The following is a 26,185-nucleotide window of genomic DNA, read 5'->3' on the forward strand; positions in this document are numbered from 1 at the left end:
TTCAAATTTTTCGTATTTAACCAAAAATATATTTTTGAAATAATTTCCAACAATAATGCAAGTTATAAACGCGATCTTTATAATTTTGGTCTCACATTTTTCTACGCGTTGTCTAGATTCTGTACGTATTTTTAAATTATTTTTTTAGAGATTTTTTGGACTCTGATTTAGAATAAATAAAATTTATTCCAAGATTTCTTCAATATTTTTTGATTTTCCGCGAAAATAAAAATAAATTTAGCAACTATTTTAGCATCTACGGATAGATATCAAATCAATTCATATATACATGTTCATATTACAACACAATAGGAATTTTTAAATATTTTTTCTTTACCAGAGAGTAAAACCGCATATAACTTTTGAGTGCAGCATCCAATTTTGTGAACGCGAACAGATTTGAAACCACGATTTTTTTCGTAACCCATGTACCAAAAATGGCGGATGTGCTCGACAAACAAGTTTTTAATTTTTTTTTCTATGTAATTGTAAAGGAAATTTGAAATTTACCATATCTCTGTCGGCAAAGCCGACTGATACTTTTTTACTTGTTAAATTTGAAAACAACAAATATGAGATTAAACTTGACTTACCTACAAATAGTAAGTAAAACACACATCTCAACAAAACTCCCAAAGTTAATCTAAAAATATTTAATTACTTTTATTTGTTTTATATTTTCCATATTTTCACTACTGTAACACAATTTTTCTATTGTAGAACACACACACAAATGATCACAACATACCAACAGCGACCACAATGATCACAATACTCGCACAAGTGACCACAAGTTTGAAAATGACACGTTGCCCCTTACAGTCAATAAAGCTTGTGATCGATGTGGTCAAGCCGAACGAGTTCATAACTGTGATTTGAATGATTCGGCTTAGTTTGTGCTTGAATGAGTCAATAATGTCTTAGTCTTGAAAAATGCCAGTTCATGTAATACGGCACTTGCAGTACTTTAGTAAAGAGGTCCGCTAGGACAACCTGCTGAATAAAATGGTAAAACGATCCGAAAAAAGCTCTTAAACTTCACTTTTTCCTACTTTTGTATGGGAATACCCACCCGAAGGAGTGGACCATATTTGAACCCGATCTATTTCTGGAAGGAGTAATACATTGTGCAATGTTTGGACCAAATGGATTTCTCATTTCGAAAGTTATCTTTCAAGTTATTTTACAGAAAAATGTTAATGCTTGTGTGATAGGTAACCGAATGAGTGGACCGGCAAAATATTACGAAGTGAAAAATTTGGTTCAAATCGGTTGATCCGTTCAAGGGTAACGAAAATCTGAGTAAAAATCGTAAAATAAGACATTGAGCTATATTTAGCTATCAAAAACAAGAGCTGATGGAGAAAAACTGATTCCGGATTTGAAAATAAATGCCCAATTTCAGTAAGAAATGTCAAAACTTTCTGATGAAACAGCCAACATATTTATTTTGTTGACCAGTGCAATTTATTCTGCTTGCATTATATAAAGGAACAAAATAATAGAAATAAGAATAACTTAAAGAATCGCAAATTTTTATTCGTTTTTATTTACTTTCATTTTCAATGAAATTTTTTAGAATCCCTTATTACTTTTCGCCTTAGCGCCATTTGGCTTTATATAGGCTAGTTTGCAAAATATTACAATTCAATACTTTATTTGAAATAAATATACATATCTAGCTATGATATTTAAAATGCTTTAATATTTATATATTAATATCAACAACAAAATGTTTTATTACAAAAGTTCTTCGACATAAAGCAGCAAAAATGATCGAATACATCTTTTAAATTTTTATTCCATAATTTACATATTTAATTTACCACATGAATCGTTCTTAACCATTTTCAATAATTTATTTTCACTTTAAACTGTTATTGAGCATTTCAATAAGTAAAATATTGTCTCCATACATCAAGAGAGCACTCTTATACAATTTCAATTATTTCCTATTTAATTCATTAGCAAGGATACCTTGAGATCTCACCAATTTCAATTTACTCTAATCCTTGGCAAATACACATCAATGAAATTGAATGTAATTTAATTTGCAGTAGAATTGCTTTGACCATAAAAGGATTACTATTTGAAAATACATAGTTAGAGAATGTATTGACGTTATGAAATCGTAGTTCAAGTGTAAGTAAATTAAATGTACAATGTTGGATTTTCCTAACAAACCTAGACAGGTTTTGAATAAATTTATTCGCTATTTAATTGAGGAAATGTTACATAAAGATGAAACATGTTCCTCTTCCTTGCTATGCACTTAAATCTGCATTTATGTAGAGTTTAAAACTAAAAAAAATTAGTCAACAGCCTAACGTTATTTTAAATACTATATATGCTATTAAAACATGATATAAACACATTTGCAAACTTTTTGTTCTGAATACTACCTAGACACATATGTATGTTTGTAGATTGTTGTGGTCCAATAGTTTCGCCACGTGCCACATCTCCTATGCTACACAACTGTTTGACTTTTTTTGGAAAATTCAACTTGTTATTGAAACCACATTTAAATTCATTTCGACTTTTATACCTAAAAAAATTGACAATTCAACGAAACGAGATAAAGCCACTAACAATTCCTATCTCTCAACAACACATGTTACCAACTAAATTCCAAATGTAAACATTTTTGTAACACTCTCCTCAATTTTGGTCATTCTATATCAACGTATTGTTGTATTGAAAATGTGTTATTAGATTGTACCATAGTTTCTAATTGGATTGAAATCTTTTGTACGAAAAAAACATTGTATCGGTCTTTTATGATGGAATAAATGTCGGTCATTGCGGATGTGCCAACATTCATATACATATATTTTTTTGTATGTATGCATGTTTCGAGTATTATATTTTTGTCAAATGTTTTCAAATTTACACATTTATGCACTCTGTGCCCAAATATTATGAATGAATATTTTCCATGCATTTAGATTGCAGATGTATTTGTCTATGTGTGCTGTTTGGCATTCAATCCACACCACATAACCACATTTGCATCTGTGCATGTCAATGAAAGATATTTGTACTAATTTTTTACACTTCACCTACTACTTTGCTCAATAAACGTGGTTTGTGTTTGGAAACAAAGGTTTTGTGTAGCAGCATTTTGGGTGCAATTTGGAATGCATAGTATATACAAGGTCCATATAACAGGTAGCGTTTTCTTTTCAGTTGACAGAATATCAAAATGTCAAAAAAATACTTTTATGTTAAATAGACAATGAAATAGCAGAAATTCCCACAAAGCTGAATTTTAGTGGAGAGCTAGGGTTTTCCATTAGAAGTATTTCCTAAAATTCTGCATCGACCCCATGTTTACAAAATAAGTTATTCGGGGACAAGGGTCAAATTTGATGGGTTGTTTAGGTTTCAAAAAGGGAATATGCAAATATTGTGGATGAAAAAATTCTTTACAAGGTTGGATTGCACGTTTTTTTAGAGATATATCGGTTCTAAAATACACAATATTTGTATATGCATATAAGGAGAGTATCCACATATAAAAATAAACCGGGTACCAATGGCTGTCCCATAACAATATATGTGTTTCAGTGAAGAGCGTAATTCTGCCTATCCTTAAAAAAATTCCTACAAACTCGGAGGGTTTTTAGTACAGTTCCTCCGTTTATGTCGTTTATGCCTATCCTTAAAAAAATTCCTAAAAACTCGGGGGTTTTTAGTACAGTTCCTCCGTTTATGTCAGAGTAGCCCACATAAGCCACGTGTGTAAAAGTAAGCTAAACTGGAAGGCCTCCAACGAAAATTCTCGGATTTTTTAAATTTGTTTAGATTTTATGGGGGACGTATCCGGTTTCCCGGTTATTTCACGTTTTACCGACAGATATATACCCTCAGACAAAGTGAAGTGAAACTTTCACCGGACAGATCGAATGTATTTAAGGTCTCTTCAGAATTTTGTGGCCCTTTTTGGACATTTGAACTTGCCGACAAAAATGTGGATTAGGATTTAAATGCACTAAGACACAAATGTTGAACTTTTGAGGGGGAGGTACCCTTAGGGAGGACCGATATGGCCCATTTTAGAAGTTAAACTAAATTTTGACAAAATATTTGGAGATCCAAATTTTGGTCCAAATTCAACTGATATCGTTCTAGCATTTTATTGACATTTTTTAAATTTTGAGGAGAAGTATCGGAAATTGTGGACTGGTATTGCCCCATGAAACTAAGTTTGGATATATTATGACGAAGAAGAAATGTCGGACCAAATCGGTTGAACAGTTCGAAAGTTGTCGTGCTCTCCGACCGCTACATATCGACGCCTCCAAACAATAGTATGCTAAGTCGACTTAGCATGTTTTCAAGTTCTTTACATTTTTATATTTAGCGTCCTTTAACTTAAATTCTGTCAAATTTTGGTAATAATCGGACAATCCGCACAGAAGTTATAAAGAAATATTTACTTAGCATAGTACTGAAGGTCAAAGAAATTTCCAAACTTTTAGAGCTTGTCCTGCAAATGTCACTGTTCACAATTAGCAAACTATTATTCGGAGGTGTCGAACGTCTTTTAACATAAATTCTGTCAAATTTTGGTAATGATCGGTCAATCCGAACAGAAGTTATAAATAAATATTGACTTAGCATAGTACTGAAGTTCAAAAAGCTTCTCCTGCAAAACTCACTTTTTAGACTTAGCATACTATTATTTGGAGGTGTCGATATGGTGACATAGGGGTTTTTACACCCCTCGGGCTGTTTCCCAAGAAATATGGACTTGCCCCTGAAAAAAACTTTTACCGTCGTAATGGAGGTAGGAAATGCAAATCGCTTCAATAAAAATCAAAGTGATTCGAGAGCAGTAGTGCGATTCTCTAACTCATTTTTGGGAGGTATTCCCAGGAGTGGAAAAATATAGTCCATATTTAAACCTGATTTATATCTTGCAGACATATTGGAATGTGCAAAGTATGGACCAAATCGGTCACTCCCTTCAAGAGTTATCGTGCGCACAACTTTCCGAACATTTTTTTAACTTTTGTGAGGGAGGTACCTGAAGGAGTGGATCGATATTGCTTTTCTTCGAACTAAAACTAAGTTTAACAAAATATTACGAAGGCCAAATTTTGGAGCGAATAAGCAAATCGGTTCGAGATTTATCTTGCGCTCCATTATGGCTATTTTCTCAGGAAGTATGGACTTGCCCCTGATGAAACTTATACCGTCGTATGGGGGGCAGTGAATACAAGTTGCTACAACAAAAATCAAAGCTATTCGAGAGCAGGTCCTAAACTGAACTTTTCCCAAATTTTGTGCGGGAGGTACGAGATTAAGTCCATATTGGAACCTCATCTAAGTTTGATAGAAATTTTACGATGTGCAAAGTATGGACCAAATCGGATACTCCCATCAAGAGTTTTCGCACGTACAAATTTCCGAATATTTTTGATCTTTTGAAGGTACCGGAAAGAGTGGACCGATTCAACCCATCTTCGAACTTAAACAAAGTTTGGAAAAATATTACGAAAGCCAAATTTTGGACCGAATCGTTTGACCCGTTCGATAGTTATCGTGCGCTCCAGCCAGACAGACAGACGGACGGACATGGCTAAATCGACTCCAAATTGTCTAAAACACATTTCAAAATAGGGTTACCAGCCAAGTCGGACTATAGGAAAGGTTTGGAATTAAATGACTAACATTAAAATAAAAATAAATAATTCGAATATACAAATTTCGAATGATTTGTGATATAAATGCTAGTCTCCAAGCTTAGCCTTCGTCCACCCACTAAAAAACACCATTCAATATGCCTGATGATCGGTCTAACCACCCGTGAAACGTAGCATAGTGGTTGAATGTGTGGGACTTCGGTGGATTCCTAATTTTTCAATGTACCTATTAGGTCTAAATAGCTCAACTCGAAAGAGAATTAATTCAAACACATTTCGTCCAAACATACTTGGGGTCTAAAACCATTATTTCGATGAGGCACATTTTGCCCGTATGAAAGTGTATATACCCTCGTTAGCATAAATGCTGAGGGTATAAACAGGGTTAGACTAGTGAAGTTGTAGTGAAGTGATAACTACTACTCGGTAAACATATTGAAACTATGTAATCTAAAAAAATGACGTCAAAATAAGACGAAGACTGTTTCCAATTTGGGAAAATACGTAATTTTTGCAAATTTCTGGACAAAGAAGTAGCTATTTCTCGGAAACTATTACAGATATTGTGTTCATTGTTTTTTAGGTAGATGAGGATTGTTGCTTCTACGAACTAATTTATTAAATTACGATAGTGGTTACACGAAGAGCGTAATATTTTGCCTACACTTCGAAGATGATCCATATCGGTCCACTCATTCAGTTATCTACCGCACAAAAGTTCAAAAATGTTCGAAAAAATTGTACACACGAAAACTCTTAAGGGGGAGTAACCGATTTTGTTCATACTTTGCATATCGTAATATTTCTACCAGACATAAATGAGTTTTCAAAATGGACTCTATCCTTCCACTCATTCGGGTACCTCCCACACAATATTTCGGAAAAATCTTTTTGCAACGGCTTCTCTTGGCTGCCCCGTTAACGAAGGTACACGTTTTCTCAGAGGCAGGGCCATACTTCCTGAGAAATAGACCGCACGACAACTTTCAAACGAATCAGAAGATTTAGTCCATAACTTGGCCCTCGTAACATTGGTTTATGTTCGAAGATGGGAAATATCGGTCCACACCTTCCGGTTCCTCCCCCAAAAGATAAATCTAATCTTGAACGGATCAGCCAATTTGGTCCAAAATTTCGATATCCCAATCTTTTGTTCAAATTTAGTTTAACTTGTAATATGATCCGTATAGGTCTTCTCATTAGAGTACCTGCCTCTGCTCGAAGATTCTTTGGAAATTTATACCGATGCTACCCTTTGTGGTCCTATTCAGCGATATTATATTTTTTGTGGGCAAGTCTAGCTTTCTGTCACAGTGATCCGAATACTCCAAGTTATACAGTGACATGGTGGGCGCTATATCTATCGAAAAGAAATTATGAATATATCAATTCACATAGGCTGAAGGTATGTATACCTCTGTCGGCAAAGCCGACTGATACTTTTTTACTTGTTTTTCATACAGCTTCCCATATTAATCACAGTTTTTTTACACAAATCAATATTTTTATGAAAACCCAGGGAGTATTTTTTTTTAATTTTAGAAGAAATTTTTGTTTGTTTTTGAAAAAAAATTAAAAAATTGTTCTCAATTTTTTCAGTTTTTTTGTGTGTTTTTGCCTATAGTTTATTTAGTGAAATTTGACCATTTAATTTATCGGATGATATAACAAACACAAAAACACTCATAGTTTGATGAGAAATAGTTAAAAACTCAAATGTTTCACTTTGACCTTGAATTCCTCTGCACCTACTGGACCGAATTTGACCGTTGTCACCGAAAAGATAATTGTGTTATCTGTCAAAAAATGATTATAAAAATATATCTATCTGTTCAAAAGTTACAGAATGTTGAACAGGAAAAAACGATTCTGAACCACAGTGCGTCGGTGCGGGAACTTTTTCTCACCGAATCGATAGAAAACACAGATTTTCAGTACTAGGACAATATTCCGCACTTAGTATTGGCGCAGTATTTTTTTATAACCCTAATGTACATATAAGGTGAGTATATTCAGGCGAAAATAAGCCGGCCAATCTTATTTATCAATATGTGTATTTTTACCCTCAGACCGCGATATATCCAGAACGGTGACTCCTTTTTAAAACACGTAAAAACCATTGGTAGACAATTTTTTTATAACCGGTTTTTGATTGGTTCGGTACATTTTCCTTCCACAGGGCCAGGACCAATAAAGACATGGGAAAAGTATGGACTTGATCATCAAAAATATTATACCGCCATAATAAGCAGCGCTGGCTCTACATGCTGTAAAACATTTCAAAACGATAAAAGACATGGTCTAGAACTGCATGGTTGGAAATAAAATAAATTTTTTTGGGGGAAGTTATCCCAAGTAGTGATTAAAGTTTGGATAAAAAAATAAAGATATGCAAAGTTCGGACCACACCGTGTACTCCCTTCGAGTGTTATCTCGAATGTGTTTGAAAGTATCAGAGTAATTAACTCAGGAAGTATCGAATATATTTTCTATGGGTAGAAAAATCGGGACGTCAAAAATTGTCAAGATAAACAAACTAAAATTCGAAAAAGCCTTATATTTTATCGAATCTTGGGAAAAGAACACAATCCATTAGAAGTCCCTAAATAATTTATTTTTGCGAGAAAAAAAAAACAAACCGATTGTGTATGAGACATTTGCTGATGGTATATCTCTACCAGCAAAGCCAGCTGATATGTTTTTACTTGGATACAATTGACCGGACTAAAGAAATTAATTATTTCAAGGGAGGTTAAGCAGGAAAAGGTCAAAGGTCTCTCATTTTATGTAGGTAAATTTCGGAACGTTTCTCTTAAAGTGCAATTTGTTCCTCTATAAACCGTTCATGGTGGCGTATTATTTTATCGTTTTTCAAAATGTTACGTATACGCTGTATATTGCCTAGCATTTCTATTAAATAAATGAAATGCATTAGACAGCACGGCGAATGCGCGCATATGACATACTTCAAAATATTGATATGTTCATATATGTATATGTATTTAACAAGTAAAAAATCGTTAAGTTTATCGGGGCCGAACTTCTTATATCATCCACTATAAAATATTCTGAAATAAAATGGAGTAACTAGTTTCCTTTTTTGTCCAAAATTTAAGGCTGAAGCAGCATAGGCTTGATGCTGGGTTGGGAGCCGCTGGCCGAAACGTTTTTGGTTTCTTGTCCATTTGGTTGTTGTTGCATCAGTGTTTCATTTTATGTTTGCAAGTTCATTCATCTGATTAATCTGGCCCTGGGTTTATCTCCAGTTCTAGGAATGTGGTTGCTTCGATGGGATGTAACCACAGATCTACTGAAGTTAGTTGAGTAAGTTTGATAGGGTAATGCGTCGTGCTGGCTGGTGTCGCATGCTGGGCAGATGTTTTTCACTGTGTAATCTTTCTTTGCCCTATAAGTATTGAGAAGATTACACCATCCCGAGCGTAGTTGAGCGAAAACTACACTGGTTTGTCGTGGCAGCTGATGCTCTGCAGCTGCGATGGATGGGGGATGTTGTCCTGAGGACCGCAATCACACGATATTTGTTTATGGCATATACGACTGAATCCGTATGAATGCTATTTAACCCTATCTAACGTTGGACCTCATCATGAAGATCCGTCCTGATATTACCTGGGTGGGAGGTCCCATCCACCATCTGCTGATTAGAATGACTCTCATGGTAACACCCGAGTAAGTACTGCAACGAAAGCATGTCATTGTGTTGCATGAGGACATGAAGACATGAGGAGGCTGTCTGTTGCCTTTCTCATGGCAGCATTCTGACAGGTTTGAATATCTTTCTATCGCTTTGCATTTATATTCGCTGACCAAACTGGTGCCACTAACCTTACCTCAGACCGACCTATCGCGTTATATATGGTCAACAAGGTTTCATTATCTGTATCCCAAGTACTGCCGGCTAGAGACTTGAAGACCTTTTTCCTACATCTCAGCTTGTTGCAGATAGCAAGCCCGAGCGACGTGAACATGCTGTCGAATGTGACCCTAGCATTTTGAGGTAGTTTGTGGTCGGAACTCTACTACCATCGACCATGATATTCAACTCTGTTCTCACCTCTGCGTCAATGTGGTGAACAGCGTGACCGTAGATTTAGTGGCGGATAATTGCATATTCCTCTCGTGAAAAAATGTTGTAAGATCACTCAAATAGCAGTTCAGCCTTTCACAAATGACATCAGGAAGGTACCTGATGCCAAGATCGTAAAATCATCAGCATACGTTACGATTTCAATGCCATCTGGAGGGGGTTGAACAGAGTAGGAGTAGAGGTAAAACAGTTCCGGAGATATCACCCTACATTGGGGAACCCCCTGTTTCTCTCTACGGGGGCTGGACTTCAAATTCCTGAATTCCACGTACGACATACGTCCACGCATATAATTGCCGGAGGGTAGTCCGTTCGATGTCCAGCATGGAGTGCTTCATAGTATCAAAGACTTTTGATAAGTCGAGCGCTACCATCACTGTTCTATTACACGGCTTGCTCTCTCCTCTACTAATATATTTGGATATGGTGTGCCGCGCTATTGTCATACTGTGCTGCTTACGGAACACATGCTGATGATAAGCATGGATAGCTATTTCTGATGTTGGGGAGGACTGAAGCCTCAAGGATCTTTGCTACGGACGACAAAAACAAATTGGGCTATTGGCCTTTGGTGGCATCCCTGCCTGGCTTCAGTAACTTTACCACCAGCCCTTTTTTCAGACTTCGGAAGCGGTGTGGGTCGCTAGCGGTATGTTGTAAACTGTAGTGAGATACACGACTCCGGTTCATCCAGCTGTTTTATCATAACCAAGGGGAATCCATTAAGGTCCCCCAAAACTTTGGATGATTTAGCGTTCCTGATCACGTTCGCAACATCATCAATTGTAAAATGCGACGTAGTACTCTTCTCTTCGCCCTGTCATTCACGACAAACTGTGGATTAAAAAGCACATATTCGGATCAGTCAGCGTAACGTTGCCAAACCTGACTGCTGTCCTATGTTCCCTCTTTCCAGGATTCGAGACTGATTTAACTGTTGCCAAAATAATTCAATTATTCCAGCTTCAAAGTTTCAACCTTCATATGATTTAGCCACTTCTTACACGATTGTTATGTCTGGCGAACTGTGACACTCTCCGTTCATTCTAGTAGGGGCGATCATAATGTAGAGCTAGCAATCTGCACAGATAGCACTATACCCTTTGGTCGTTTCTTAAAAAAATGTCATAACTCATGATGAGCATTAAAGTACCCAAGACCAGACGCTTAAGACTTTCCACCTGCAGTGCAGCTTTGTATCGGCAATCCTCTCTCAGTACGTTGTAACCATCACAACACTGTAAGCTGCAGTTGTTGTTGAGCTTGTTTTCATGCACCTTCCGACTCATCAAATCCACTTTTTCCTCGATTTAAATAACTCAAAAAGGAATGAATTTTTAGGGATTGGTACAACAACGGTTGGTGTTAAGGGCTGCGTGTGCAGCTGCTATTAGGGAACTGCGGGGAGTCTTGTATTTAGATGACGACTCAGTGCCCTGATCACGCAGCATGCAGTAACGTAATATCTGCCGTAGTCAGTCGCGTAGATGAGTCCGAAACAACCGCTGAGATGCACCCACTCCTGGGTTCTATTGCGGATGTGACAAACTGATAACAAATATTGGTTCTGGGTTTTCCTCCGACCTGGTATGGATCAAAAGAATCCGGAGCAAGCATTGCGGGATATGCTGCTCCAAACACAGATAAACAGTACAACCACAAATATGTGTACACTGAGGTGGCAGATGCTGGCGGGAACACCGGTGTTGTTTGGTTCCGGGTCAATCCGGTACCGAAGAACACACCGCCGTGAGTTAATAATTAATAGAGTTGGGAAATCTTGTTTCTAGTTCACTGCACTGCACATGAGTAACGGCATAATATCAAACTTGTGATATTACGTATACGTACTTATTCATACAAATGATATGGGCCATTGGAACTGCGTAGTGAATTATATAGTTTCATATACTCGTAGTTCATTTGGCACAACTCTAGTAATTGAGTTCACTGTGTGTATGAGTAATAATAATTGTATATATCATACGCACACATACACCCCAATAAAATCTACCTAAAACAACTTTTGCAAATTTCAAAATCTAACAATGCTGCTAATTTTCAAAAAGAAATCTTCGAACTTTTCTAAACAAAGTCCTCAAAAACTTAAATAGTTACGCGAGAAAGTGCTTAAACTCCTTACAAAAGGATTGACGGCAAAATCGCTATCGCCCCTGGCAAGCAATTTCCTTTCATTGTTATGGAAATTGAAAAGTTTCAACAGCCTTTCACCTTCGATTTAAAGTTTACCTCTTCCAGGAAACTCATTCGATTTCCTTTTTGCGCATATGTGTCATAAAAAAAAGAACTAACATGTGTTGGCATATTCAAAACAAAATATGAGAATAAGAAGAGGATAAAGAATGGCGGCAACAATAACCTCTAACTAATATACCATATATACACATATAGTTGCCCCTCTGGCAGCCAGTCAACCAACCAACCGACCAATCAACCAGTCACCTCAAACTAGAGTATGGCAATTTCCTATAAATTTCCATACAAATACGCCCATAAACACATTTTGTTTATGTTCTGAACTTAATTTGCATATCTCAGAGCACACACACACAAGCACACATGATCATTCGAGATGCGAAGAGTGGATACATATATACATATGTAGTTGCCTATATCCATATTCTTATCCTCCTGTGTGTTGGTATTCCTGTGTTATACACTAATTTTATCAGTAGCTGTGTTAAAGTTTATAGTTAAATGTATGTATGTGTGTGTGTATTTCGCTTGCTGTAGCCATAGTCTGCCCTCCCGTTTATTTAAATTGTATGCTGGTATTGTTTGTATACAGAGATGTTAGCCATTATCTGCACAAAGGCTATTAACATAAAAATTTACATATATTTGTTGATATTGTTCTTGTTATTGTATTTCAATGTTTGCTTATTGAACGAACATGTGTAAATTTGTATGTCGATGAACAGCGGTACAAATGTGTGTGTGTGTGTTGGTTTGTTTACTTGGTATGTGAGTTTTGTTTTCTACTTGTTCATTTTAATCCCTTGAATATTATTTCCCTGAACACTGCGAAATGGAATTGTCTAACGAGTTCAACAATAAACCGATATTTTTGCAATTTTAAATTGATGTCAAGGTTGTGTGTGCATTATTTTGAGTGGAATGAGGCAAAGATACATCAATATGTTTGTATATTTAGTTATGAACGATATTGTGGATAGTGAGCATATTCCCTACAGAACTCCCGAATTATACACAGTAAATTAAAATTCTTAAATACCAAAGTTTCAGAAAAGGTGAAAGGGTATCTGGCGATGTCTTTAACATCTTTCTGGAATATGTCCTGCAAGACACAAGTTTTAATAGAAAATCCAAATTATAAATCAAACATTAATATTGTTTGCCCCCTTTAATAAAGTCATGGAAGATCTGACGAAATATGTCTGACAGTGGACGGCAATAAAATGTACTTGGTCTTTTTAAGAGAACAATACTTCGGAAAATCTTCGAAGAAATGCCTCCCAATACCAAACCTGCCTATATCATCAGGTAGCCTCCGCAAAAGTTCAACACTTCTGTGCTTTAACACATTTTAAGGCCACTTCTAACATAGTGTGGACATATCTGGTATTCGTTCTTATCGTAACTACAACACTATATATTTTTTCTAGCGAAAGCCAATAATTCCTGAGATATGGACCCCGAAATATACCAATAATTAGCGCCACTGCCTTATACATTTCCCGCACAATTCTATAATTTTATATTTCGCTGTTTTCTCGATAATGGCCCGAATCTTCCATAAACCTCGCGCAAGATGGATTCTCGCAATACATGAAATAATTTGTATATACCCTCAGCATTTATGCTAACGATGGTATACGAGTATGTATACACTTTCATGCGGGCAAAATGTGCCTCATCAAAATAATGGTTTTAGACCCCAGGTATGTTTGGACGAAATTAGTTTCAGACAATTTGACTTAGCCATGTCCGTCCGTCTGTCTGGCTGGAGCGCACGACAACTCTCGAACGGATCAACCGATGCCTTTCGTAATATTTTATCCAAACTTAGTTTAAGTTCGAAGATGTGTTATATCGGTCCACATCTTCCGGTACCTCACAAACAAAAGATCGAAAATGTTCGGAAAATTTGTGCGCCCGACAACTCTAGAATGGGGTACTTTGAAGATCGTGAAACTTCTACCAGACTTAGATGAGGTTCTAGTATGGACTCAATCGGTTCACTCCTTCGGGTACATCCCTCCCAAAGTTTCGGAAAATTTCAGTTTAGGACCTGCTCTCGAATCGCTTTGATTTTTGTTGTAAAAACTTGTATTCACTGCCCCCATACGACGGTACAAGTTTCATCAGGGGCAATTCCATATTTCATACACCGTGTGTAGTGCAAGGTAACTCGCGAACAGATCTGCCGATTCGGTGTAAAATTTGACCTTCGTAACATTTTCCATATTTCCGGGCCATATCGGCTCACCCTTCAAGTACCTCCCCCACAGTTTAGCAGACGGGGGTAGCAGAATTGGTCATAACTTTGCATATGTCAATATTACTTTCAGTCATAGATCGGTTTCAAATATCATATCGACATATCGATACTCGAAGGAGTGTACTTCTTTCACAAAATTCGGAAAAATTAAAGTTAAGAACTACTCTTTGATCATTTTGATTTTTTTCAGCAGATTGTCCTTGCGGACCCTTTAACAGCGGTACAATTTTAGGAATTCGGAAGTCCATACTTCCTAAAAACTGCAAGAATCCATGACAGAACCAACTAGAATGGTAAATCCTAAAGATAAATCTCGCTGGGAGTTTCTGATTGGTCCAATCGTTGCACAACATATCATTTCATCTAGTCATGTATCGGGTACCTCCCGCACAAAATGTGGGAAAAGTGCAGTTTAAGAGCTCATCTTGGATCGTTTTAAAATGTATTTAAAATATTCTTCTTCCTGGCCCACACTTCCTGAGGTAATTGCCCAAAATCTCAAAAAGGGCTACCGATAACAACTAAATTAGGTAGTACGTACGATACTACCGAAGGGAGAAACCGATTTGGTCCAAACATTGTACATCGTATTATTTCTTACAGCCTCGACCTATGTCCGAATATCGGTTACAAAGAACCGCTCTTACGGGTACCTCCCACACAAAGTTTAGAAAGAGTGCAGTGTAAGGACTAGTGTGGGATCGTTTTTAAATACATGTTTTGTAGGTGGCCTTACCTAAAACGGTTAAATTTTTTTCGGGGCAACTCCATACTTCTTAAGAAATTTTCCCAAAAACTCAAAAACCCCTATATGAGTTAAATTTTAATTACAATTTTCTACTTTATTGTCGTCGAAGAAACATTCTTCCAGACCAATTTTCGAACATTAATGATACATGTGGTGGATTTGTGACCATGATAATACTTAAATGTGTACTGCAAGGATAGTTTAAAAATGAAACTTGAACTAAAATACCAACTATTTTCAATGACCTTTCTAATTTATCGATCCTAATAATATGGTTACACTTGGTATTTGCTTTCAGACAATTTTCGAAGCTCAGAAGCAAGTTTATAAAACGTTTTTGTTTGAATATTTCTTGATTTTATCTGAAAGTTCTTGGTAACTATTCCATGTAGAGAATTGAACCCACGTTCCAAATAACGCGGGTAAATTTTTTTGTAGGATTTATCAGAATGTTCCATTTTACTAAACTAAACCAAAATCATCAATCAAAATCAATTTTATTTGATTCAAACCTATTCCGATGATCGCAAAAATTGGACAATTTTTTGTACATTTTTTATTATAATTGGGATATTTTCCGAAAATATGGCAACACCGTCAAGTTTTTTCTTGGGAATGTTGGCATAGGATAGGACTCTCAAAAGCCAAATAGTATGGATCTGAAATACGAACACATCAGAAGATTACTTAACATATAAAAAGAAAAAAATTCAAACCTATTCAGATGACCGCTAGTGTATGTCAGAAGTATTGTGTTTGCTTCTTTTCAAAAGGCCCGAGGCTGAGGGTATATATATGTCGGCACAGATGACTGATACTTTCTTGCTTGTTATCATATTATCGTCACCAGCGACGATTTTACAAAAGTCTTTTGAGTGGAAAAAGCGTAGTTTTAGCCAGGTTTAGATAAGGCTACAAAATTCAAACCCGATCTAACAACACTAAACCCAATTAGGGGTTTTTATAGACTCAGTATGTACTTTCGGAAAATGTCCATTAGAAGTTGTTTGCATTTTCGGTGTTGCACAGTGTAATAACAAATATTGAGGCAATCAACATTTTAATAATTACAGTTTAACGCCCTCTACACTTTTAAGCTTTTGCACTTTTGTCATTCTGATTTTAAACCTTTTCCAAAGACATAGAACTGTAAAGATTGGACATAGTGCATAATGCAGTTCAATTTTACTATTAAACCATAGAGGGTGTTTGTGTATAACAGACAACTAACAGAACACGACGGCAACAAAAACAAGTATAACATAATTTTATGTCACCATATTGGAACATAACATTATGTTAGACCTCCAGCGCCATCTGCCATCCGCCATCCGATGTATTGTAGCAATGTAAATGTCCCTTCTTGTTGTATTTTATGTTTTTGCCTTTTCATATTTCCTATTGTGATTGATCTTTACATTTTTAAAGTTAACAACTAAAAATACACCTCTGTAAATATATTTAATCCTATTACTTTAAGCAACTATGTACTACTAAATTTTATCATACATGTCTAAACGACTTTGCCGCTTCTCAAAAGTGAAGCTAAGTACTATAAAATGCAATAAATTCGTGCGTTTCTCTTGAGCAACTTGAACTCTGTACATCAACCTCAGTGCTTCATTAAGTAGTTGAAACTGATAGCAGGGTGAATCAAAGAAAACAATTTCGGCATCGTCTTTCTTTACTGGCGACGCAACGTGGGGCCGAAGAATATGCCAGTTCATTCCTATTGAGCAACTCGAACTCTGTACATCAACCTCAGTGCTTCCTTAAGTAGTTGAAACTGATAGCAGAGCATCATCCGCAATACAGAGAGTGAATCAGCCCAACTCAGGGGCCATGTAACACCACCACTTTCTACCATCAACAGCCGAGGACTACACAGCACAGAGTCTTCGCAATCGTCTTGTTTCACAGAAGACGCGTAGAACAATTTGAACACTACATATCAACTTGAATGCTTCCAGAAGTACATGAAACCGATAATAGTGCATCATCACGCAATTTGAACACTGTACATCAACCTCAATGCTTCCTTAAGTACATGAAACTGATAGCAGTGCATCATCACGCATATTGGACACAACACATCAACTTCAATGCTTGAACTCTGTACATCAACCTCAGTGCTTCCTTAAGTAGTTGAAACTGATAGCAGGGCATCATCCGCAATACAGAGAGTGAATCAACCAAACAATGTACGAAAATCGTGTTTTCTTAATATAACGATACTACAAAGACTTAAGAAACAAACTTTGTTAATTTTTATAACCACAATGCATTGTGGCCCCCAAACTGCGACAGATATCGAAAAATCGATATCAACAAATTTCAAATTATCATCATATTCCAAGAATGTTTTTGTTATTTATTACGGTACTTAAGAAAGCTAAACAGAAGTGGTGGACATTATTATGATTATTATTATGACCTCTTTAAAATTTAAAAATGTCAGTAAGTTTGTGACTTCTGTAAAGACAAATAACTAAGACTTTAAAAGATAAAAAAATAAAATAAATTTTTTAAAATATTTTTTGTGGATTTTTGCTAAGTCCCTAAAATTTAAGTTGAGTTATAATAACTATGCCATCATATGCCACTCTCATTTTTTGGAGAATGTTCGAAATAGCGTCAAGTTTAAAAACAATTGGTTCCAGCTGCATATATTTGCATTTCCGTGGGTGACATCGTTTTAGTGAATATTCTGTATTGTTGTGTTGTCTTGTTTTGCGTTTTAATTGTTTGTTTAGTTTTTTTTTTTTTGTTCAAGATTCAGATATTTTTGTTTAGACATCTACTTATGAGTATAATTTTATCACACTTGTATATCTTTGATATATGATTCTCTATTCAAAGTGAAAAACAAGTAAAAATGTTAAGTTCGGCCGGACCGAACTTTATTATACCCACCAACGTAAAATATTGTGACCTGAAATGAAATAATTAGTTTAGTTTCCTGTCAACAATATCAGGCGGAGATGTTTTCTAACCACTAAGAACCCCATAACCAAATTACAGACAATTTATGCTGAAAGTGTAAATAAAAACTTCAAGAAACTTGAAATCCGACGGTACCGTTAAATGGGGTTTATACCAAAACCTGAACCTATGTTCACATTTTTTGTACATATTTTTGCAACGAATTCGGGCCGAAAATATAGATAGAAGCTTCAAAATACTCGAAATCGCGAGGTACCGTTATATGGGGGCTATACCGAATCCTGGACCTATTTCCACAATTTTTAGTGCAGAAGGCTTCCGACTACTGGGTACCCTAAATACCGAATTACAGCCAATTCGGGACGAAAATATTGATAAAGGCTTCAAAATACCTGAGATCGGGTGGTACCTTTATATGAGGGCTATAGGAAAAACTGGACCCATATTGATGATTTTTTGGCTAAAGCATTTTTACCTATTTTAAGCATTTACTGAAAAAATTAGAACTATACGACGATTAGAAAGATTTTGAACTCTTGTGAGAAGAAATGAGGTCTATATTGGAAAATTTCTGATGAACGTTTGGAATAAATTTCAGGTTTTGATTATTCAATTATTGTATTTTCCTGCTCATTTTGATCTTATACTGCACTTTTGCAAAAAATCTTGGAATTTTGTGTGAGATATTCCCGAAGGAGTTTGCCGATTTAGTCCATATTCGAACCGGATGTATGCCCGCTAGAAATATTATATATAATATATAATTGTTCCACAAACATCCCTGAAGGGACTAGGGTGACTTCTCTCATATCAATGAGTGCATCCCGATTCATATTAGCTCAGTGATATGGGACCTACAGTTTATCGCCGAATCCGAACGGCGTGTCTTAAGACACCACTTTGTACAGAAGTTTTACCTGGCGGAAATACTCAGGAAATGTCGCCAACATTACTGAGGGGTATTTTGCAATGTTTGATGTTGCCTGGCCGTGAAATCGAACCCACGACCTTCAGCGTACAAGGCGGGCGTGTATACCATTGCACCACGGTGGCACCCTAGAAATATTAAGATGTGCAAAATACGGACCAAATAGTTCCAATGAGATAAAAATTGAACAATTTTGAACTTTTGTGCGTCCATCTTCGAACATAAACTTAGTTTGGTGAAAATATAAGAATGTACAAAATTAATACCCAATTGGATACTGCGTTCGAGAGTTATCGTGCGCTCCAACCATCCAGACAAACAGACAGATGGTCATGGCTAAATCGGCTTCAAATTTTCTAAAACGGATTCAGTACTGAACTGTTTGGATCTAACCATTATTTCAATTAGACACCTTTGTGTCGTCTTAAAGTGCTTATACCCTCGTTAGCCTAATGACAGAGGGTATATGAATTTATGAAATGTATATTTCTGTTAATTCTAAAAATAATTTGACTCACCTTATTTGGAACATTAGTTCAAATCTGTCAATCTGAAAGAAAAACGGATAAAAATAAATATTTTCACAAATACTTTTGAAAAAAAAAAAAATAAATTAACTATGGTTTCAAAAAAACACTCTTCTGAGCAAACACTCTTATCTGAAGCAAAACCAAAGTATTAGCCGTTATATTAGGGTCGATAAATTTCGAAGGTCATTCAATATATGTAAGTGGAAAATTTCCCCCTAGGGGGAAACCTGTAACCCCTATAGGGCGCGTCCCCAGGTGGCGGATAGGGGAATGCTTCCCAGATATGGGTGGTAGGACGGAAATCAAATACGTCCCGCGGACCAACAGGTAGCTGCGTCTGCCTTAAATTAACCGGGAGCAAACATCGTCTGTACTCCATTGGAGCGGCTGAGTATGTAGACGGAAAACTATAAACCCATCAGAAGGCAAGGGGAAACCACTGATGTATTCCCTCCCTAGAAAACCATACAATTATGAACAAAGAATCAATATCATCAATCAATCCGGCAATACAAGGGTGCTAAGGATCCCCGGAGGTAAAACAAAAAGAAAGCTAAATATCGGTACCTGGAATGTAAGAAGTCTCTACGAACCAGGAAAACTAGCCAACACAATAAACGAAATGAACCATTACAACATAGAAATATTGGGTGTAAGTGAAACATGGTGGCCTGATAATGGCGAGTTTACATCTAACAACACAAAGGTATACCACTCTGGCAATCAAAATAACAACCACCGGAATGGAGTTGGAATCATAGTAAAAAAGAATATTGCGAATTCTGTAATTGGATTTATACCAAAATCAGATAGAGCAATGCTCATAAAAATAGAAGCAAAGCCTATGAATATAAACATAATACAAGCATACGCGCCAACTGCAGATAAAAGTGATGAAGAAATTGAAGCATTCTATGACGAAATCACATATTTATTGAAAACTACAAAATCCCATGAGATAAATATTATCCAAGGTGACTTTAACGCAAAAGTTGGAGAAGAAGCTGTACCTAGTGTAACGGGAAAATACTGACTTGGAGATCGAAATGAAAGAGGGGACAGGCTGATTCAATTCTGCCAAGAATATAAAATGAAAATAACAAACACATTTTTCTGTCTTCCCAAAAGAAGACTGTATACTTGGAAATCTCCACAGATCGAAAAGACAACATTGTGAGAAATCAAATAGATTATATAATCATAAATAAACGGTTTTTCTCATGCATAAAGAAAACATCCACTTATCCAGGAGCTGACGTGCCATCCGACCATAATCTTTTATTAGCGAATATGTGTTGCAGAATATCCCTAGCAAGGAAAACGGTTCGGCGAAGGAAATTTGCTGTGGAGAAACTTGATAACCATAATACACTCGCAGTTGTGAAACAACGTATAAATCATGAATTAGACCATATAAACAGGGAGGAAGTAGAGAACATATGGAGTTCTATCAAAAATACATTAAAAACAAGTAAGAAAAGTCTATAGTCGGACGGAACCGACCATGGGATACCCTATACCACTATCCCTGGACAATCGCTCTCCACGGAACTTCTTTTCAATGATTGTGAAAATTTAATTGTCAAATATCAGAGATGTAATGTATAATACACATAACCAAAACCAAAAAGTTATCTAGCATGACAAAGACATATTTGTAGCAGGAAAGGAAAATTTAGTTCACACTAAAAATGTTCACACAAAACTAAAATGTAATGAAACCCACTTATGTAGTACTACTACTTCCGTTGTTTAACCGCTACGTTATTGAAATTTTTACCAATTTCACACAAAAGTTTCAGTCCTTTTAACCCGCTAAGTATTATCTGATCTTCACGTTGGTTTGTACGCTTCTTCTTCATCATAAATTCAAACTTTGTTTAAAATTTTGCGGGTTATTTTTTTTGACCTACGGGCCGCTACAAAATTGGTTAAAATTTTGTTTTTTGGTCCATTTCATTCCCTGAACATTTCACGACCATCAGCAAAAACTAATCATTTCTATACCGGCCCGAACCCAACCTCCTTAAAAAATTCGTAAAAATCGGTCCATAATTGTGGCCTTAAGATTGTTTACAATTTTTAATGGACGGACACACATCGCTAAATCGCTTTATCTCGTCGAGATATGAATTTTGGCATACCAAATAATTTGTCTAGGATGAATATTGGTGTTACATAAACTTTTGGAGAGACAATATGTAGCATGGGATAAAAATGTGGTTCTCTACACAGAACCCATTATATATTAGGCAGTAGGCCCGTTATCTAGCAAACACTTTATTCCAATTTACATCAGAGGAAAGGTCAGTAGTTTTTTTCCATATGTAGGCTACTTTGCGAAATATATATGTCCTCAAGGGATTAAAATATCGACGAAAAATAAAATTTTTATATTTTTCATACAAAAGGAATTGTCCATTTCACCCGCTAAAGAATATCAGATCATCATTCAAAATTGTAGGCATCTTTTTCGACCTATACTCTTACCCGGTGCAAAATTTCGTGACTATTGATGTATAATTGCGACTTCTAGCGAGTTTATTACTACACTACAAACAAATAAGGGAATATATTAGGCTGTAAATCTGTTATCTGATCATGCACACCAACATAATTGGCATCAATTGAAAGGTCAAGCGTTCAAGTATAACTCACTTCTTCGGAATGTCACTTCCAGGAATTAAGATATAAGCTGTATATTAAAAATTTTCACCATTTTCACACAAAAGTTTTGGTCCATTTAACCCTCTAAATATTATCCGATCGCCATCCAAAATTGCAAGCTTCTCCTTTGTGATATACTCTTACCTTATTTAAAATTACGCGTTGATCGGACTATTATTGAAGCCTACAGAGCCGCTAGAAAATTGGATAAATATTATGTTTTTGGTCCATTTCACCCGCTAAATATTTCACGATCATCACCAATAAGAATAGGGATCTATTCTGATCTGAACCCGACCTCCATACAAAATTTCGTGACGATCGGTCCATAATTGCGGCCTGGAGCGTGTTTACAATTTATAATGGACAGACGGACGGACGGACGGACGGACGGACTGACGGACGGACACACATCTCAAAATCGTTTTATCTCGTTGAGATATGAAGATTGGTATACCACATTGGGGGTCTCCGACGTATATTTCGCGGTGTTACAAGCATTTTTACCAAAACAAACTTATAATACCCTTTTCCACATTGTGGTATAGGGTATAAATATTGCCAGCAATAACCTAGGAAACTACAAAAAACCTAAAAATAAAGAATGGATGACAAACGACATACTTAAACTGATGGAAGAGCGCCGAAAATATAAACACACAAATTATGAAATATATTTTGAGCTTAAAAGAGAAATTCAATCGGCAATACGAACCGCAAAAATTGAGCATTTAAACAAGCAATGTCAGGAAATTGTACGTCTGCAGGAGCTTCATGACGACTTCAATTTACATAAACGACTTAAAGAAGCCTCAGGAGTATATTACAAATCAATACCGAAAATACTATATATTAACAACAAAGCTGTTTTTGAGACAAATGAAAAAATAATAATATGGAGTGAATACATAAAACAAACATTTACTGACAGTAACCGATCAAACAACGTTTCGGCTAACCAACAACCACTCACAGGGAACCCAATATCTAAAACTGAGGTGGAATCTGCAATAAAATTATTACGTAATAAAAAATCTTGTGGGCCAGACGAAATTCCTTCCGAATTACTTAAATTAATAGACGACGAAAACATACAGCTTTTAGTATTGCTTTTTTAACTACATTTACGACTCAGGCAGATACCCCCAAGACTGGCTGAAATCTACTTTCATCACGATTCCGAAGAAAAACCACCCTAGACAATATACCGATTACAGACTAATAAGTTTGATGAGCCACGCTCTCAAAATATTTCTAAGAATTAGACATTCCAGAATATATAAAAAATGTGAAGAATACATGGGGCTATCGCAATTTGGATTTAAAGAAGAGAGAAGCCCTACTCTCTATACAAGTTTTAATACAGAAATGTTGAAATGTACAAAAGGACGTATACATTTGTTTTGTGGATTATGAAAAGGCCTTCGATACCGTACAGCATGACAAAATGGTGGAAATCCTCATTTCTATTGGCATCCAAGGAAAGGAATTACAATGCATCAAGGAACTATATTGGAACCAAACAGCACAAGTCGACATTAATGGAGAACTTACCGACTCCATTGCAATATCGAGAGGAGTTAGACAGGGCTGCATACTATCACCATTACTATTTAATATTTACGCCGAAAGAATTTTTCAAGAATCAGTATCTAACGTTCGTAAAGGCATATATATTGGTGGAACATTCGTCAACAACATCAGATATGCAGATGATATCACGTTAATTGCAAGTAGCCTGTCAGAATTACAATTCCTTCTGAATCGTCTAAATATCTGTAGCGAAAAGTATGGGTTAAAGATCAACATCCCAAAAACTAAATATATGATTATATCCAAGTCCAGAAACCAAGAAACAACCGAATTACAAATAAATAATGTACATATAGATAAAGTACAGACCTTTAAATATCTCGGCGTCAAAATAAATGAAAACTGGGACAACACAAAAGAAATACGATGCAGAATAGAAATGGCAAGAGCTACATTTTTCAAATACAAAAATGTCTTATGTAGTCATGACATAAACATGGAAACAAAAATTCGATTTGTTAAAACTTATCTCTGGTCGGTCTTGCTGTACGCCTCAGAAGTATGGACGTTAAAAGCCGTTGACATAAAGAAACTGGAATCTTTTGAAACGTGGATTTATCGACGTATCCTAAAAATCCCATGGACACATTTGATACCCAATTCAGTAGTTCTGACAAGGGTTAATCGAGAACGTGAACTCATTACGACAATAAAAAGACGAAAAGTGTCATATCTTGGACATATAATGAGGAACCGAAAATACAAGCTGCTCCAAACCATAATCGGTGGAACGATAGAAGGGAAGCCATCCAGAGGACGGAAAGAAACATCATTGATTGACAATACTGAATACTGAAATGGACCGGCATTGGAAATCTCTCAATCCTACTGAGTGAAGCCAGAAATAGAGAAGCTTTTATGGAGATCACTAATAATATATGAATATACCTTAATATTTGTAACAAATAATGATATATAATTGTATTGGTCGCTTATATTCGAGATCGAATATGCAAATAAAGAAGAAGAAGGAAAATTTCCTTTCCTTGCTTTTTTATTTTAATGGATAATTTAATAAGAAGTTTTCTACTTCTTTGATATAATTCTTTACCAATATTTATATATGTATGTATATTCATATTTAATTGAAATCGCAAAGTTAATCAAATCCACTGATATCCTGAATGCGTTAATTAACACAATTTTCCCCATTTCCATTTTGATGAAGGGGAAAAACATTTGTTTGACAACTTTGTTGTTCCCATCCAAATGTTTTCGTCCATTTCTTAACTGTAATTTATTGTGACATTTGGTTCAATGATTTACTTTGAATTAGGGTATAAAATTAATGAGATCTTTTGTTTTAGCTCCAGACCCTGCCCATATCGCTTTTTGACTATTTGCTTTTCAATTAACGTTGACTCGTCATGAACGACGTTCACTTGACAAGTTCAGGAACTTTTCTTCATCTTGGATTTTTTTTTCATTTTCACAAAATGTTTGCAAGACAGACGTCTAAACTTGTTGTACTCAAACGGGGTGACAAGTGACATTAAGTTTTTCTGCTTGCTTTTTGCTAAGAACGAGAAGGAAGAATGGTAATGGAATGGACTGACTGTCGGTGTTTGCAACAGAAAATACGAAATAAACTAAAAACATTTCTCTTATTTTTTGTTCTGTGTTTTACATTTACAAGTTCGTTTTTTTTTGTTTTTCTCTCTCAAAGATTATTTATGTGCTTCATCCTCTGGCTCGTGAGTGTGTGGTTTACATTTGTTTTTTATGGAAGGCTGTTTTAGTGGCATATAAACAATAGTTAAGGACAAAGAACAAAAAGCTCGTACACTGGTGTAGAAGTTTGCAACCACTTCGTGGTGTGGGTTAGGGTGGTTACCCCACCACATTATGTTTGTACTTTTGTGAATGTTTTGTTCATGATTTGTATAGTTTGCTGCCACACAAAGTTTTTTTCTTTTCTGTGTGTTCGGTCCGACATCAACATCAATGATGTTTTTTAGCACTTTGTGTGATGTGCAATTTTATGAGTTTGCCGCAGAGGACATGAGTGTGTGTGAATGAGGGTGGGGTGTTTGTTCCTTTGTTTGATGAGGTTTTTTTATGATTTACCCTCACAGGGTTGTTTTAAAACGTTCCTATATTTTTCCCATGCCAAAGTTGATTATTGTTTATAGTGCTTTGTCACAAATTGTTTGGGTCTAAAGACCTGTTCAACGACGTGTGCGTGTGTGTGTGCGAAATATGCAATTCACCAGATGTGTGTATTTATATAAAAGTATAGTAAATGTTTTGGTAAATTGAATTATGTTGAGCGTCAAATCAATTATGTTATTAGGAATTACTGGTGTAAATACACAACGCATCGGTGATGAAAGCTGTCATAAGACCCTTTTAGCTTTGGGCGTTATGACCGGCCATAAAACCCTCTGTGTATTTTGACCACTTTAATAAGAATTTTGGTAAGGAAGAGTTTCCAAGCAAAATCGTGAAAACCTAAAAACTCCTAAAAATTTAAACTTTAACCTTTCTCAACAATGAAATTTTTTTTTTAGAATCTGCAAAATCTTCTCATATTC

At 35.9% G+C, this 26,185-nt stretch overlaps 2 protein-coding genes across 5 annotated transcripts in view; both read right to left on the bottom strand.

The window, feature by feature from the left end:
- Positions 1-26,185, bottom strand: part of LOC141389683 (octopamine receptor beta-3R-like) — an 825,473-nt gene that overhangs the window by 720,813 nt on the left and 78,475 nt on the right. For all 4 annotated transcript variants that reach the window (XM_073961584.1, XM_073961582.1, XM_073961583.1 and 1 more), the window contains exon 2: positions 19,380-19,411. The gene's annotated coding sequence lies outside the window, so the exon portion shown is untranslated. The remainder of the gene's footprint in view (positions 1-19,379; positions 19,412-26,185) is intronic.
- The window catches only part of LOC141392074 (octopamine receptor beta-3R-like), a 557,224-nt gene that overhangs the window by 443,791 nt on the left and 87,248 nt on the right, over positions 1-26,185 (bottom strand). Inside the window, exon 3 of the mRNA XM_073965033.1 lies at positions 19,380-19,411. The gene's annotated coding sequence lies outside the window, so the exon portion shown is untranslated. The remainder of the gene's footprint in view (positions 1-19,379; positions 19,412-26,185) is intronic.

This window comes from Musca autumnalis, unplaced genomic scaffold, assembly GCF_047663935.1.
Source record: "Musca autumnalis isolate F117 unplaced genomic scaffold, ASM4766393v1 scaffold_1, whole genome shotgun sequence".
NCBI lineage: Eukaryota > Metazoa > Arthropoda > Insecta > Diptera > Muscidae > Musca > Musca autumnalis.